The following is a 16,728-nucleotide window of genomic DNA, read 5'->3' as shown; positions in this document are numbered from 1 at the left end:
GATATTTATAGTGAGATTTTATTGTGATTGTGTAGAATTAGTATTAGTAGCACTGTAAGTGGAGACCCTGTAATAAAATACTCCTGTTCAAGATATTCCATTCTTTTCCCCTTTTGTCCTGCTTCTCAGACCCCTCACAGAATTTGTATTTCATTGCCACTCTTCAATGAGCTGTTTTTGAGCTTACTCCATTTTAGAGGGCCTTCCATCTTTAAACCTTGTGATTCCCATAAACTTTCTGATGCCTCCATATTGTGTCAATGGCACCAGTTTGGCTATGAAAGAATCTACAATGGAGAATTCTAATTTCTGTCATTACATGTAATTATTCTGTATGCCACATTCCATTCCACCATCCTAGTTTCTTTCAGTTGCTCAATAGCTGCTTATACTTTTGAAGACTATAATTTTCTGAGTGTCTTCTCCATTCTAATTTCTCACACCAACTAAAACTAAGTTGACTGGCAGACTAATTAATATCCCTGTTAATGTGAAACACATTAAAACAAATAGTCCTATTGGAATCTAAGGAATATCAAAATAGTTCATTTTTTGAGTTGTGCAGTGGGTAGAAATTCCATGTGCTTTATAAGCTTTAGTATTAATAATAATAATAATAATAATAATAATAATTTAATTCTTTTTTTAAAAAACTTTGCTGCTTCTAGATCCATCATCTCATATACACCTCAGCCTCTGGTGCATATTCTGCAGATCTCTATTACAGCCCCAGCTCAAATGGCCAGAGGTCCTGGATAATTGACATTATAATGTAATGTAATCTGGAAGGTTACAAGTTTCCCATCCCTACATTGTAGGTTATCCCATACATAGAGAAATTAGAATCATAGAATAGAATCATAGAATCATAGAGTTGGAAGAGACCACAAGGGCCATCGAGTCCAACCCCCTGCCAAGCAGGAAACACCATCAGAGCACTCCTGACATATGGTTGTCAAGCCTCTGCTTAAAGACCTCCAAAGAAGGAGACTCCACCACACTCCTTGGCAGCAAATTCCACTGTCGAACAGCTCTTACTGTCAGGAAGTTCTTCCTAATGTTTAGGTGGAATCTTCTTTCTTGTAGTTTGGATCCATTGCTCCGTGTCCGCTTCTCTGGAGCAGCAGAAAACAACCTTTCTCCCTCCTCTATGTGACATCCTTTTATATATTTGAACATGGCTATCATATCACCCCTTAACCTCCTCTTCTCCAGGCTAAACATGCCCAGCTCCCTTAGCCGTTCCTCATAAGGCATCGTTTCCAGGCCTTTGACCATTTTGGTTGCCCTCCTCTGGACACGTTCCAGTTTGTCAGTGTCCTTCTTGAACTGTGGTGCCCAGAACTGGACACAGTACTCCAGGTGAGGTCTGACCAGAGCAGAATACAGTGGCACTATTACTTCCCTTGATCTAGATGCTATATTCCTATTGATGCAGCCCAGAATTGCATTGGCTTTTTTAGCTGCCGCGTCACACTGTTGGCTCATGTCAAGTTTGTGGTCAACCAAGACTCCTAGATCCTTTTCACATGTACTGCTCTCAAGCCAGGTGTCACCCATCTTGTATTTGTGCCTCTCATTTTTTTTGCCCAAGTGCAATACTTTACATTTCTCCCTATTAAAATTCATCTTGTTTGTTTTGGCCCAGTTCTCTAATCTGTCAAGGTCATTTTGAAGTGTGATCCTGTCCTCTGGGGTGTTAGCCACCCCTCCCAGTTTGGTGTCATCTGCAAATTTGATCAGGATGCCCTTGAGTCCATCATCCAAGTCGTTGATAAAGATGTTGAATAAGACCAGGCCTAAGACAGAACCCTGTGGCACCCCACTAGTCACTCTTCTCCAGGATGAAGAGGAACCATTGATGAGCACCCTTTGGGTTCGGTCAGTCAGCCAGTTACAAATCCACTGAGTGGTAGCATAGTCAAGTCCACATTTTACCTGCCTGCCTGTTTGATAAAAGTACATCTGTCTTAGAAACACCCTGGACATATTGACACAGCCACACAGCTGATGATTTACAGTTAGTTTGTAGCTGTTTTATGAAATACAGTGAGCCAAACCCACCAGTCTAGTAGTTAGACACATGTATGTGCTGATGTGACCACTTTCTCAATTGAATTTCTTAAGTTAAACCACACAATGAGATATTACTTTCTCTTCTACTGTCACATCCCCAACCCCAACTTGAGTTGGTAATCAAGTTAACCAGGTATTAGAGGAATCAAGGAGTAGCTTGTCCAGGTAAATGTGTGCAGAAGCAAGACCAAAGCACATCTCTTAAAACATGGTCCACTTCCAAATAGGATTAGGTTCATGTGTGACCATTTGCCCTGCCCAACCCACACAAAGCAAATAAAAAAGATTGCTGCACTGTGGAGATCTATGGTGATCTGCCCTACAAAAGGTTGATATATATTTGACTATCAATTTCAGAAGAGGATTGTAGGAAGATATTATTCTCAGTGGTCTACATCAGGGATAGCCAACATGGTATCCTCCAGATGTTGTTAGATTACAATTCCCATCAGCCCCAGCCAACACAGTCAGCAATGGTCAGCAATGATGGGAGTTTTAGTGCATCAACATATAGGGGGCACATGTGCAAAGCACTTAGCCATACTGGATAGGTCCTCAATCAGTTGATTTGATTGATTTGGATGTCAGAATCCGTGGTGCAATCAGCATAACTGGTTGCTATAGCACCCAAGTGGAATCTTATCCAGTCATTGCACAAGGGATCAAGAAACAAACACAATTCCTGAGCTCATCTACTCCCTAGAAGGACTTCCTGCATTTCCTTGATGAGAGTAGCTCTGCATGCATATCCATCTGAATGCGTACAGCTACCATGCACACGTCACAAATATCCGAGTAGCTGAGGATCAGCCTGTAGAACTGCATGTGGTTTACTCAGTGTTTTTTTCTGGGGGGACGCAGGGATAGACATACCCCTAAACATTTTGTGAATCTTTGTACTTTTGTCCACTTACTGTATTTATTTCCCCCGATTTGAACTATAAAATAGTGATTTTCTTGAGTCAAAATGAGAGTACCCCTAAACATTTTTAGGAAAAAAAGCACTGGGTTTACTCTAATAGATCCCACTGAAATCAGCACAATAATATGCATGAATAAAGCCTGAGCTGCAGCTTTTGCCTTCTGAGTTTTGAGCATCTGAATATTTTTGCCCCAAACTATTCTGATCAATGTAAAATCTTAACATTATAACAATAAACTGAGGTCTAAAGATAGATGCTTGTTTAACACTCTGCAGATTCTACAGGGCAGAATCATCAAAGGAAAGCAACATCGTGCTAAAGGGCAGGGGGGCTGCCCTCTTTGCCCATCTGTCCCAGACTTGCCTCCTGTGATTGACAGCAGTGATCCAGGGTCTTAGACAGAGATCTTTCACTTCACCTGCTTCCTGATCCTTTTAACTGGAGATGGAGCTGGCATGCAAAGCAAGCACTCTGCTACTGAGCTGCAATCTCCCCTCTCCTGAAATCAAAAGGATACATTCTGCAACCATATGCTAAGTCACTAGATTGTTAAGCGATGAAAAGAGGAGGGGTGAAATCCTTGACAGAAGAAGATGTCTTCACTGCCTTTAATGCTGAGAAGGGTGTAGTTAAACCAGGAGTAAACATAATTGTTTAGAAAAGGGGAAACAGAACTATATTCATTTTCCTCACAACCCCAAAGTAAATCTTTTGAACCCCACCAGGTCAGCCGTCACATCCCACATGCAATAATGCGTTGCAGTAAATTTTGATCTGCATCAGAATTAACAGTCACTCAGCCCACTTTTTTGAAATATTGTTGTTAGCACTACCACTAGCAAAACACAGTTTTATTTGCTCTTCCCATCCACACAGCATACCTATTAAAGCAATCTGGGAAATTAGTTTGAGATAAACTGTACTGCAATTTTATTCATAGCCTCCCTGTATCTCACACTGTTAATTTGCATCACCGCTCACTAAATAGCGCCTAATGTTTATTGCATTTAACTGAATGTATACGATTTTGAGGGTACGCCAGGGACCGATTATCATAATTATACATGTTTCTATGGAAACCCACAAGTCTATCAGTTTTGATTCATTATATTGTTATACCTTCTAGCACTTTCTAATTATTAGGTGCCCATTAAAAAAAAAAAAAGCCTAAGTCTTGTGGTTACTATAGAAATGAGCTATAGACAGGCCTCAAGTTTTAACCCTTAGAGAGTCAGAATACTGTTTTGCTTTTTTCTTCTTACAATCCAACATATTCAAACATACTCATTTAGCCTGAACTTTTCAGTTGTGTGAAATTATGCTTTCATTGAGCTTATTTAGGTTAAAGTAGCCTGAAGTTTCCATGAACATGCTCATTTAAAATACATTTTGGCAGAGAGTGGATAAAATAAATGTAGCTATTTGCAAAACTCTTTCCAAATATAGTGGTATCCATCCAGACATGCTCTGTTGTCCACTCTTTACAACAATGATGGAAGGCCAATAAACAGGTGTTAATAAGCTTCTGTTAACATCAACCTATTCCAATTTTTTGTATAATCTTTCTTTTGTATTAATATCATAGAATCATAAAATTGTAGGGTTGGAAGGGACCATGAGAGTTATGTAGTCCAACCCCCTGCAATGCAGAAATCTTGTCCAATGTGGCACTCAAACCCATGACAGTGAGATTAAGAGTTCCATGCTCTAACAACTGAGCTATCTCTGCCTAAATATTCTGTTCACTGATTTGGAGTCCTATGGTCAAAAACGTGGTTTACAAATAAGCCACACCATAACATTTAGTTAAGAACATAAAAACAGCTTGCTGGGTCAAGTTAATAGCCCATCTAGTTTAGCATCCTATTCTCAAAGTGACCAACCAGATGCATGTAGGAAGATCACAAGCAGGACCAGAGTGCAAAAGCACTCTCCACTTCCACAGCTTCCAGCAACTGATGTTCAGAAGCATTCCTGCCTCTGATAGTGGAGGTAGAATATAGCCCTCATAGTTAGTAACCATTGATAGTCTTATCCTCTATGAATTTGTGCAATCCTATTTTAAGCCATTCAAGTTGATAGCCATCATTGCCTCATGTGGGAGCAGATTCCATAATTTAATTATGAACTGTGTAAAGAGGTGCTTTCTTTTGTCTTTCCTGAATCTCTCAACATTAGGCATCATTCAAGTTCCCCAAGTTCTAGTTTTATGAAGAGGGAGGCAAACCATTCTCTGTCCACATTCTCAACATCAAGTTTAATTTCATCCACCTCTGTCATGTCTCCTCTTACTCCCCTCTTCTCTAAACTAAAGGCCATTGAAATGCATTGAAATGAATCGTGTACAGTGGTACCTCAGGTTAAGTACTTAATTCATTCCGGAGGTCCGTTCTTAACCTGAAACTGTTCTTAACCTGAAGCACCACTTTAGTTAATGGGGCCTCCCACTGCTGCTGCTCCGCCAGAGCCCGATTTCTGTTCTCATCCTGAAGCAAAGTTCTTAACCCGAGGTACTATTTCTGGGTTAGTGGAGTCTGTAACCTGAAGCGTATGTAACCCGAGGTACCACTGTACATTTCAGTGATAGCCCATAGCAAGATCAATGACATAGGTTTTAACGGAAGCTGAATTGTAGCAGAGCAGAAATAGTTCTGCTTGCAGCAAACTAGGACAGGTCAAAAATTACTGCCTCCTATATTTAGCTGAGCAACACCATTGGAGACAACCCAAAGTGGTTCAATTTTCTCCGAATCCTGCCACTATTACCATTTTCAGTTAGAGGTGCCTTTTACTTTAGAACACTAAACCTTCCTCGAAGTGACAGCTCATCCTTCACACCACATGTCTATTTATTTTGGAAGTTAACACACTATTCAGTAGCTTGAGAAGAGGCCTGATTGCTATGCTAATAGTATTCAAAAATATGTTGACACCAATAAAAACTAGTAAACTAGGGCTAATTCATAGAGTGCATAATAAAAGGTAAGGAGGAATCACTTGGGCTCCAGTTTCCACAACTGGAATCTTAGCCTGCAATTTTATTTTTATCCCTGTGATGAATAAATTTTGTTCAATAAGCACGGTGAAATTAGGTTAATTATAAGCTCTCTGTGTTGCAAATAATTTTGATTCTATAGAGTTATGGGGGGGGGAATCAAGGACCCTATATATTATTACAGGAAGGAAGGAAGGAAGGAAGGAAGGGAGATCTTTAGTATCAAATTGTCAGACAACAACATAGGTTTTCCAGAATTTTAAAATGTAATAGTGGAATAAACTAGAATTCATGTGGTTTGCAAATTCCCGTGTGTACACCTCTGACAGCCTCTCAAAATCCCTCTGGGCTGCCTCCCACAAAACATTTCAGCTTTATTAGTGTACAAAGAACTACAAAAACCATGAAAACATGTCACAGGTCTATTACAATGTGTGCATTTGCATCAGGTGTGCGTAATGGGAGCACCCTGCCAATCATGACTTCCCAAGGCAAGTCCTCCAGAAAGTAAAATACACAAATTGTAGTCTTCACCTTTAATGCTTGTGCATGATCTTTAAGCAAGAATCACAATGTACCATGGCAAAAACTAGGTTTTCTGGGAAGGGTTTTTTAGCAACAGGACAGTAAGTCACAATTTAGAATAAATGAGTATGTAGTTTGTTACAAAAATAACCAGAAGAAATTAGGGGTCATTAAACCTTCTACCAGTAAGATGTTAAGTGATTTCCCTTTCCAAGTTTGAGAGTGATGGCCAAAGTTTGGGTAGGAGTGAATGTCCCAAGAGTTTTGAAACCATTTTCTTCTTTTATTTTAACTTTCCTAAAAGTAAGTGAGATACCACCTCGTTTGAGAAGCTTCTCTCAAATGAGGTGGTACCCAACAAACTTGTTCCATTAGCAGAAGGATTTCTGCTTGCACAGTGCAACTTCCTCTTAGAGAAACTTTTCCCTTTAGGAAATTGAATGAGATGGAGGAAGAGAAGTTCAAAGGCTCTGAGGTCACTTTGTACTAGAAGCAACACCTCTCCCCTGAACATCAAATGACGTTTTCTCCTAAGCCCATGGGTGCTAAGAGAACAATAAAAGAGTAACAAAAATGGAGAACAGGGATGTGGGGAGGAGAGAGATCTGAGGAGACGTAAGCACCCCAAAAGAGGTCTGCAGGGTCCATTCAGCCCAGCAGCCTGTTCTCACAGTGGATAACTAGATGCCCATGAGAAGCTCGCAAACAGAGCACACAGCAGTCTTCCTGCTCATTATTTCCAACAACTGGTATTCAGGAACAGTCAAAAATAAAAGACTGAATGGATTAGATCCTCATGTCTAGCTGGGTATTTGTATTATCAGCCCATTCATATGAGGGAGGGGTTTCTCCTAAACTGAAGGAGGGCATTGATAGTGCTAGAGGGGTTTTCCATTTTCTGTAGTGGGTGATCAGCATGTGGCCTGTGCATCCTTTTGGCAGAGATCCCTAACCATTGTTCATGCTAAAGGGTTCCTCAGTTATTTACACTATTATTTCCCAGTGCTTTCCCTCTCCAGGGCTCTGGAATGCCAAATTGGAATGCCAATAGGTCATGCGAGAGGGAATTTCATTAGAAATGATGTGGGGAGCAGGGTTTGTGTGCATATTCCAGAGATCCCAGATCTGCTGAAGAGAAAGTGGAAACCCTCCTATGTTAATAGTTAGTGCACACATGTTCCTTTATTGCCTTGTGTGATGAAGTCACCACTTAGCATATCTGTCCCAGGCAAAATGGAGATTTGGAGCCAAAGTACTTAGAAAAAATACTTAAAATGGGGTGTGTGAGCATACTTTCCTGGTAGCAATATGTTTTGCCTATAGAAAAAAAGTCATGTGTAAAGTCCCCACTCCAGTTGATTATCTCTGTTACCTGCAAAAAAAAAAATAACAAGTGTTATATTTCTGTATATTTATAGATGGTTAATTCCAAAACTTATACTCAGTTATTACCATTTAACCATTTTAATATTACTAGAGTGAAGCAGAGAGGTAATCTAATCAAATAATGCAAAATGTCACTAATGAGCAAATGAATATGCAAGATAAATTAGAATGCACATATGTCGATATTAAATAGACACAATTAGATTTTGGTTTTTTGTTTAAGTGTTTAACAGTTCCCCTGGATATTTATTGAAATAATGGTCCTAAACACGTCTTAGTATATGCTGAATGGCATCCAAGGTTTTTGCTGGCCAGTGCCTCTAACAGCTGGGTTGAAACAAGAGTTTGATGCCACCCATAAGATCTCAAATAAATAAATAAATAAATCTGTATTAAAATGCAAGTTATCAATTTGAAGAGTCAGTGTGGTGTAATGCTTAGAGTGTTGGACTAGGAGTGATGAAACAGAAATTCAAATCCTTCCTCAGCCATGACTGGATGACCTTGGGCCAATCAGACTCTTTCTGCCTAGCATACCTCAACAGGTATGGATACAATGAGAAAAGGCTTTCCCCCTCCATTGATTGGGGGGCTTGCCTGAACCACTTTGTGCCCCTGTCTCTTTGTTCTGCTCTTTGAGATCTAGCAGCTATTTTGTGTTATGCAACACATCTATCAGCCAATTTCTGACTGGTACTCAATGAACTTTCTTAAAATTCCAAATGTGCTCAGTGTTCCGAAAAGGTTGCTGACCCCATAACATCTCCTTTCTTTTGATGCAGTTCCCTTTTCCTGAGACAATATTTCATATTGGCAAGAGTGTCAGCTATTCTACTTCTCCAAAACCTACAACATAGTTGTGCCACTTCTCTTTCAGAGAATAAGTATTTTTATATCTTTCTCTGTCTCCCTCTCTCTTAAACAGATGGTTAATTGGCTCCAGAAAAGTCGTGCTATTATTGATCTTTTGGATTTATGACTTCACTGTAGCACCAGCGTTTTAATTTGTAAGCTGCCTCTGCAATCCGGCTTTCCTTTTGGGTGAAGACAGGCAAAGTAGGTGTTGAGCAGTTCTGCCTTCTCTCTATCTCCCAATAGCATTTCTCCACGTAAGAGACCTACTACTTGCTTGCTCTTCCCCTTGCTTCAAACATAGCTTAGTAAACCTTTATGATTGTTTTTAACCTCTCTTGCAAGCACCAGCTGATTCTGAGCTTTGGCCCACCTGACCTTCTCCCTGCAACTGTTATCTACTCTTTCTTGTTGGAATTGTCTGCCTTTGAGCCTTCAATATTTCATCTTTAAGAAACTCCCATCCATCTTGGACTCCCTTCTCTTTGAGTATTTCTGGCCATGGGACTTCACCCAGTAGTTCCTTAAACTTTTTTGAAATCAGCCTTCTTAAAGTCCAGAGTACATGTCTGACTACACGCAGCTTTCTCTTGCCTGTGTGTAATGAAACCCAAGAAGACATAATCACTTCCTCCAAGGCTCCCTGTACTTTCACTTCATCAATCAGTTCCTTCCTGTTGGTGAGAACCAGGTCCAAGAGAGATGATTCCCTTGTTGCTTCTTCCACCTTCTGGGAAATGAACTTGTCAACGAGGCAATTGAGGAATGTGTTGGACCTGACGTTCTCGGCAGAGTTTGTGTTCCAACAGATATTGGGGTAGTTGAAGTATCCCATGACTACAAAACTCTCCTTTTTTGATTTTTGGAAATCTGCTCCAGGAAATCGTCCAAGTCTTCAGTTTGGGCTGGAAGTGTATAGTGTACACCCACAGTAAGGACATTGTTGTTTCCCTTTTCCACAACTTTTACTCATATCTTCTCAATCTGCCTTTCATGCTCCAGGTCATGGATCTCTTCACAAGTGTACACATCTTTTATATATATTGCCGCTACTCCTCCCTTCCTGTTTGATCTACTCCATTTGAGCAGATTGTATGCCTCAATTTCTGCATTCCAGTCATGAGTCTCATCCCACCAGGTTTCAGTTGCTTTTCACTTCTGTACTGCAGAAATGATAAAAAGCCATACGCCACATCAATAAAATTGATAGTTAGAAATAGATGTGCGAGAGTGAAAAATGACCATTGTGGAATTCTGGAATTCATTAATTGCATGAACGTAACCACTATATAACATTGTGCTAAACAAGTTTGAAATTATGTACTTCACACAACAGGCGATAATGGGCATATTGAAATTCTTGTATATCTACAAAGCAAAATTATTAGCCTGATATACTGCAGCCAAATTCTTGGTGTTTGCATGATGGGAGCAAGCATGAGGCTACCACACAAAGCCTCTTAAAGACTGGCAGGAAAGGGAGAGGGGTATAACGGGATTCAGTAACTGTAGCATAGACTAAAGTGCTAAAAGTGTGCTTTTTATGTGACTTTTGTTTTTAACTGTCACCGCAATCCCATAACCCTTCCTGTTTGAGGACTGCTCCATTTCTGCGTGGTCTGGAGTTCAGCAGCGTGCTATGCATGCCACAAACTATGAATCAAAACAAAGCTCTTTTGTCACTGACCATTTTGGACATCAACCAGATGAAGATTGTCCATATTCTTAATATTTAGGACATTCTCTATGACATGTATAGTTTTATATGCATTATTCTGGATGCATTTAGGTCATATACTATTAAAAATGCATCCTGTCATTTCTCTCCCAGTTTCTCAATCTTCATTTACCCATCTCCTGCCACTTACTAATCTCTTCCTCAGTGGTGCCTCATCCTCTCCCAGCTAGAAAAATAGTAAAACTATTAAATATAGCTACACAGGGAGAGATTATGTAATTATGTAAAACTGCAGCACGATTCAAGTGAATACATTATTTTCATGGAATACTTTACAGAGGAGGTCAGTTCTTCAGAGCATAGCAAATGACCAAGCACTGTACAAACTTTACATCAGATAACACTTTTAGGGGATAGTCCTTTTGTATTTGCCTTCTCCCTGACTCCTTCCAGTTACAGAGCCTGCAACTATAAACAACTAAAGGTAGTATTTGAAATTATAATGACTTGTGCTTTATGGAATGGCATCAGTAGGCACTTTCAAATTATCCACCATCTCTGAGCAGTGCGAGATTCCAGGGGTCCGGGGTTTGTGTTTCCTTTAGAAATGAGGCACAGTGGAATCTGTGGTGTCTTTATGGTTTATTTACACTTATTTACAACCTGAGCCTGTGATGGAAGGGCTCACAGCATTATACTCCAAGAGGTTCTTGGATGCCAGCAGAAATCAGCTGTAGCCCTCTGTCTCTCTGCCCAGCTTGCCTGCCTTTAACAGACTGCCACTTTTCTCTCCATCTCACATCCCAGCAAACTGCAATTCTAAAAACAGCTCCTCTCCTTCCAAGGCCCTTGCCTTTCTAACTAATACTGAGTTGAGGTCAGAGCCTCTCCCATTTGCCCTCTGGCACAAAGCCGTTCCTTTGGCTCCCTAGCAATTCATCTTTAGCAGGCCATTACCAGGATGGTTCCTGGCTTGAATTTTAACATGCTAAGTCCAGTGTCTGGCACCCAGGAATTGGAAGGGGAATCCAGGCACCCCACAAACTCATAACAATATTTACTAGTGAGAAAGCCACATTGAAACACAGTGATATTTTTCTTCTGTGCCAATATGGATAGCATTTATTGTCTTAAGATGCCATTTTGGACCAACAGAAATTGCCCAATGTCCTTTATGAAACAGTTACCATATGATATCTTTTCCTCCTTTCATTCCTGTTCACCCTGTTGCTAATTACTTTTCTTTTAAGAATTGTTTTTGAGAGAAGTCCGTCTCCCACTGCTTCCTTCATTCTGGTGTCTTGCCCATTTGGAAAAGATCACAATACTCACCACGAAGTAATAAAGATTAATAGTTTTCTCAAGGCCACAGGGATCCACCATGGGAATATTAGAATTAAAATGTCTGTATGCATCCAGCAGTTCTTTGGGTCAAGGAAAGAGGAAAACAGAAATAGAGTCATTAAATGACTTTTTATAATGTCAGGTTATGTAAACATGGAGCTCTGTAAGGTAAATGAAACAGGTTGTAACCAAGAATGCTCTAGGGAGGGGGCAAAGCTGCATTGGGAGCATTAAGGACCTGCTTAGCATCTGTCACAGAGGTATCCTTGAATGTGTGTCTCCCCCAAAATAGTAAAGGCTGCTCTTAATATCTAAAGGAAAAGGTTAAGCACTGTTTGGAGGCAACATTCATCATTGTCATCATGTTTATTTGTATGCCAGGCCACGTGCCCCACAAAATTGTGTCCAAAGCATCTCAGAGCATATCAAATTAACAATAAGTATAACAATAAAAGAAATAAAGAAATAATCACAATGGATTGTTTCCAAAGTAATGCATTCCATCAGTGGAAGGATTTCTGCTTTCTCAGTGGGACTTCCACCTCCCCTGCACCCCCTAAATCTGTTCTAGGGGGTCTCCCCTGACCCTGTGGAGCAGATTTGGGAAGGACAAGGGGCCCACACAGGGGAGGATGGGATGAAAGTTGAAACACTTGGTGGACACTATATAAGCTAACCTAATTTAACAGCTTAATACCAACCCCCAAAATAGAATACTGTAGTAACATGCAAAGCACCACCATGTTCCAGACAATAGACACTCAATCTTAAAAAATCCAAGGTCTTCACCCCACCTCTCATATGGGGTGGTGCAACAACTCCCACCTTCATTGTTGCACAGAGGGGCCTTATGCCCACCATTATGTCAAGTTCTCACCAGAAATTGCAACTGATAAGCTTCCTTCCATACTTTCCTACCAAGCAGCAAACATTCCTCCAGGCTGGGGACTACAAACAAATTCTCAGGGGGTAGTGCCTTCACCCTTGTGGTAATGCCCAAAATGGCAACGTTGGGTCAAATGTTGATACTGCATGGTTGTCCAACTAGCACCATCAGGCACTGGAAGCTTATTCTTGGAAAGGGAAAGGAAATCTGGAATGTCAGACTAGGACTTGCCCTTTGCTACACTAACGACAGCATGCTCAGGAGAGGGCATAATAGAGGTTGGAGGTAATATTGAGAGAAATCCCACCAAATTAGATGGGATTTTGAAAATAGTTATTTATATTCATCTACCAAATGCTCTGTTGCTTCATTGCGATCTGGTTTTTTGCTCTCTTGTTAATGCAGGATAATTCTATACTTTCTTGACAAGAAATATAAACAGAATGGATATCTAACTCCTATGTATTATGCATCTCAGCATTTTATATTCAAATCCAGATACTTGGGTTCTGATTTTCCACTTTCTCTGAATAACTGGGTCATCAGGTTTTTCCATTAATAACGCTTTAACAGAACATTACAAGTTAAACTCTATTAAATTTAGCCAAAGCATGATTAAACCCTTCCAATTTTAGGAACTTGTGCAACAACATTTCTTTCTATAAAAGATGAAATTAAAATCATTAAATATTTAAAAATATTTGAAACATTAAAGCATTCCTTATATAGAAACATTCTGATATAATTTAAAGATGAATAAAGCCCTATTTCCACAAGCTAGCCTAGATTCATTCTTTGAGTTTTGAAACAATGGAACATGCCCAAAGTTGTATTTTAGAGACCAATACCTATGAGACATTTTCAGAGGGACAGGTAAGTTTCAACCCAGGACATGTCATAACAAAGCCCAATACAAAATACAATCATTGTCATAACTTAGCTGTTCAGGACTAAGTGGCTGAGAAAGTCAACTGAATTAATTAACCGAACTGTACATTTGGATTTAAGCCACATTAAAAGCTTTTTCACAACTGACATTTTACCTACAATAGATGTAGTGAGATGGGTCACATACACACCATACATTTAAATAACACTTAAAGCATGTGGCTTCTCCAAAAGAATCTTGGGAAAGGTGTTTTGTTAAGGAAGCTGGAAAGTTTGTTCCAGCCAAGATAATGGAGGGGACATCACTGTGTACTTGGCAGATGCCAAGTGGAATGACTCTGAAAATGTAATAAATGGGACACCTGACTCATAAGCACAAACAAAAACTTTGCTCCCCAGCACAAAGATGCACTGAGCAGCTAAGTGCAAAATTGCACACAAGATTAATGATTTGGGGCTAGTGTAAACGAAACAGCTATCTTTTGGAGAGGGGCAAATAACCTGGTGCACCTGACTGGCTTACTACATAGAGACATTCACCAGAAGGAACAATGTAAAGGAGCCTTGCCAAAGTCCATCTCATGCATAACTACATGATTTGGCCCTGAGCAATAAGACATTGGAACAAAACGTGGCAGAATAATTTGCTTATCTGGGATAGAGCTGTCTGGATCCGAAACAGATTGCTTCCAAATGCAACAGATACAAGGAGAATCTTGCAGTTGCTAAAGTATACAGAGAGAGAGAGAATGAACACATGCACACACACATAAATAGAAAAAGATAACAAAAGTTTATACTTGAATAACTCTAATTATATTCATCTACCAAATTAAAGGTTGTTTTCTGCTGCTCCAGAGAAGCGGACACGGAGCAATGGATCCAAACTACAAGAAAGAAGATTCCACCTAAACATTAGGAAGAACTTCCTGACAGTAAGAGCTGTTCGACAGTGGAATTTGCTGCCAAGGAGTGTGGTGGAGTCTCCTTCTTTGGAGGTCTTTAAGCAGAGGCTTGACAACCATATGTCAGGAGTGCTCTGATGGTGTTTCCTGCTTGGCAGGGGGTTGGACTCGATGGCCCTTGTGGTCTCTTCCAACTCTATGATTCTATGATTCTATTTGTCTTTGCAATATTCAATGAATGACTACTTAATAAATTAATTCCAGCTAACTTGAACTTTTTCCCCTTTGCCATTTCTCCTCAGTTCTTATGTAATGAGTTAATTTGGCCAATAATTTGGCCCAATTCCACGTGCTGTCTTTACTCTTTTAATCACAGCACGTGTGCATGTGTCTACACACATCCTGCATTATTTATATTTGATTATGGCATGTAAATGTGATATGTTGAACACAGAGCTTTAAATACAGCATTAGATCCAATCATTGTTTTGCCAAAGGCTTTGAAATGCATTGTTCTGTTTTCTTCTTTCCTGTGAGAGGAACATGGGGACCTCACAGCAGGAGTTCTTTTTGACTTCAAGCAAGTGCCTAATTTGTCCATGGGAAGGTGCTGTAAAAGTCAGGCACGGATGCCCCAGGTACACAATTATTTCAGCCTGGAATGCCACAGAATAATGAACTCTCTTTTCTCTCCCCTATGTCAAAGCAGTGCAATGCTAGCTCTGGCCAGGCAACTGGAACAGTGACGATGCAAGGCTGCCTTCATCCAAAGTAATCTGAAAGCAGCCTCAACTACGAATATAATGCTTCTTCCAGGAAAGCCAGAGTACATTATGTTTTGTTTCATTTTTATATTTTAAAAAAATCATATTTACTGCAACAAATATTTCTATACCACAAAGTTATGTAAGGGGAAATAGCTTGGCATCAGCAAAGAGCAAACACAACTTTATGCTGGATTTCACTCAATGAAAACCATCAGCTGTGCGTCAATGGGGATTGGAGTAGGGCAGGTCAAAGAGAAGATGTGTTTCCTTCTCATGACTTTTCCCCATAAGTCAGCATAAAGACATCGGTTCTCTTGGTGAGAAGGTAAAGATTGACTATGTTTTCATAGCAATAATTGCTTTTCTAATTCATTGCAAAGATTTGAGAGCATCCATTCTAATACAAATAAATAGGTCAGCCTTCTGCTGAGAGAAGGTTCAACGTAACTACTAACAAAGGCATTGCCTTAAAGTCTGCGTTAAGGTCTCAGAAACCCTGAAAGGGCAGAAAACTGTTTGGAAACAGTTTATGTCCCCCACGGCCCCACCCACCCTGTATTCAATATGCATCTATTGTTTTGCCTTCTGCTCTGTCAAAAACAATATTTAAAACATCGTGCCGGAAACTAAACCATTGTGGGTTGTTTTATCCTTCTTGATGCCATGAATTATTCATATTATTTGATTTAATGTAATCACTTTCTTTCCTGTATTAAGTTTCTGTGAATGGTCTCCTATGCAGCTACAGTTTAAAGGAACTTTGTAGACAGTACTAGTGGGGGGAAGCAACTGGCATTAACTGACAGTGAATTAGGCTTAGTGTCACTTTTGGTGGGTGGGGACACAAACTTCATAATTTAATACTTAATCATATGTATATCCTGCTTCCAACGGATGTCTCATGGTGTGTGCATGTCAGGGGCGAGTTGACATTGAAAACAACAGAAGACATAGGTAAATGAAAGTCAGACAGAGTTATGGAATGCACTGAGGATGATGCAAGCACTCAACTGCAGAACAGTATTCGGTCCTATGATCATTCAGCACCAGGACTTATTTTGAACGTTCATTAGCCTTTTCTTTCTTTCTTTCTTTCTTTCTTTCTTTCTTTCTTTCTTTCTTTCTTTCTTTCTTTCTCTTTCTTTCTTTCTTTCTTTCTTTCTTTCTTTCTTTCTTTCTTTCTTTGGAAGAATCAAGAAGTTAGGAAAGGGGGGGGAGGTCTTGCTAATTGCACCAATTTTGTGCAAATTCACCCTTTTAGGAGAAACAATAATTTAGCCTGCTCTAAGTCGTTTGCGACTGGGCTTAATTGTCAGGGGTCCCTTTACCTTTAAAGCTTAGTAAAGGACACTGGTTTCTGGTTTTAAAAGATTTGTACCTGTGATATTTCAGCTAGCAGAACTCACAAGAATTAATGTTTTTGATATGTAGTTATTTATATGTTATACCCCACCCATTCTCCCAAAGGGAGCCCAGTGTAGCAGGCCCAGCCCAGGACATTTT

The 16,728-nt window shown here is 39.9% G+C and overlaps 1 long non-coding RNA gene across 3 annotated transcripts in view; it reads left to right on the top strand.

The window, feature by feature from the left end:
- LOC307220680 overlaps positions 1–16,728 on the top strand; it is a 267,382-nt gene that overhangs the window by 224,042 nt on the left and 26,612 nt on the right. The window lies entirely within an intron of this gene.

Source organism: Podarcis cretensis (genome assembly GCF_951804945.1).
Source record: "Podarcis cretensis genome assembly, chromosome: 7".
NCBI classification, from domain to species: domain Eukaryota; kingdom Metazoa; phylum Chordata; class Lepidosauria; order Squamata; family Lacertidae; genus Podarcis; species Podarcis cretensis.
The sequence above is the reverse complement of the archived record's forward strand: the minus strand, read 5'-3'. Positions and strand labels throughout refer to the sequence as shown.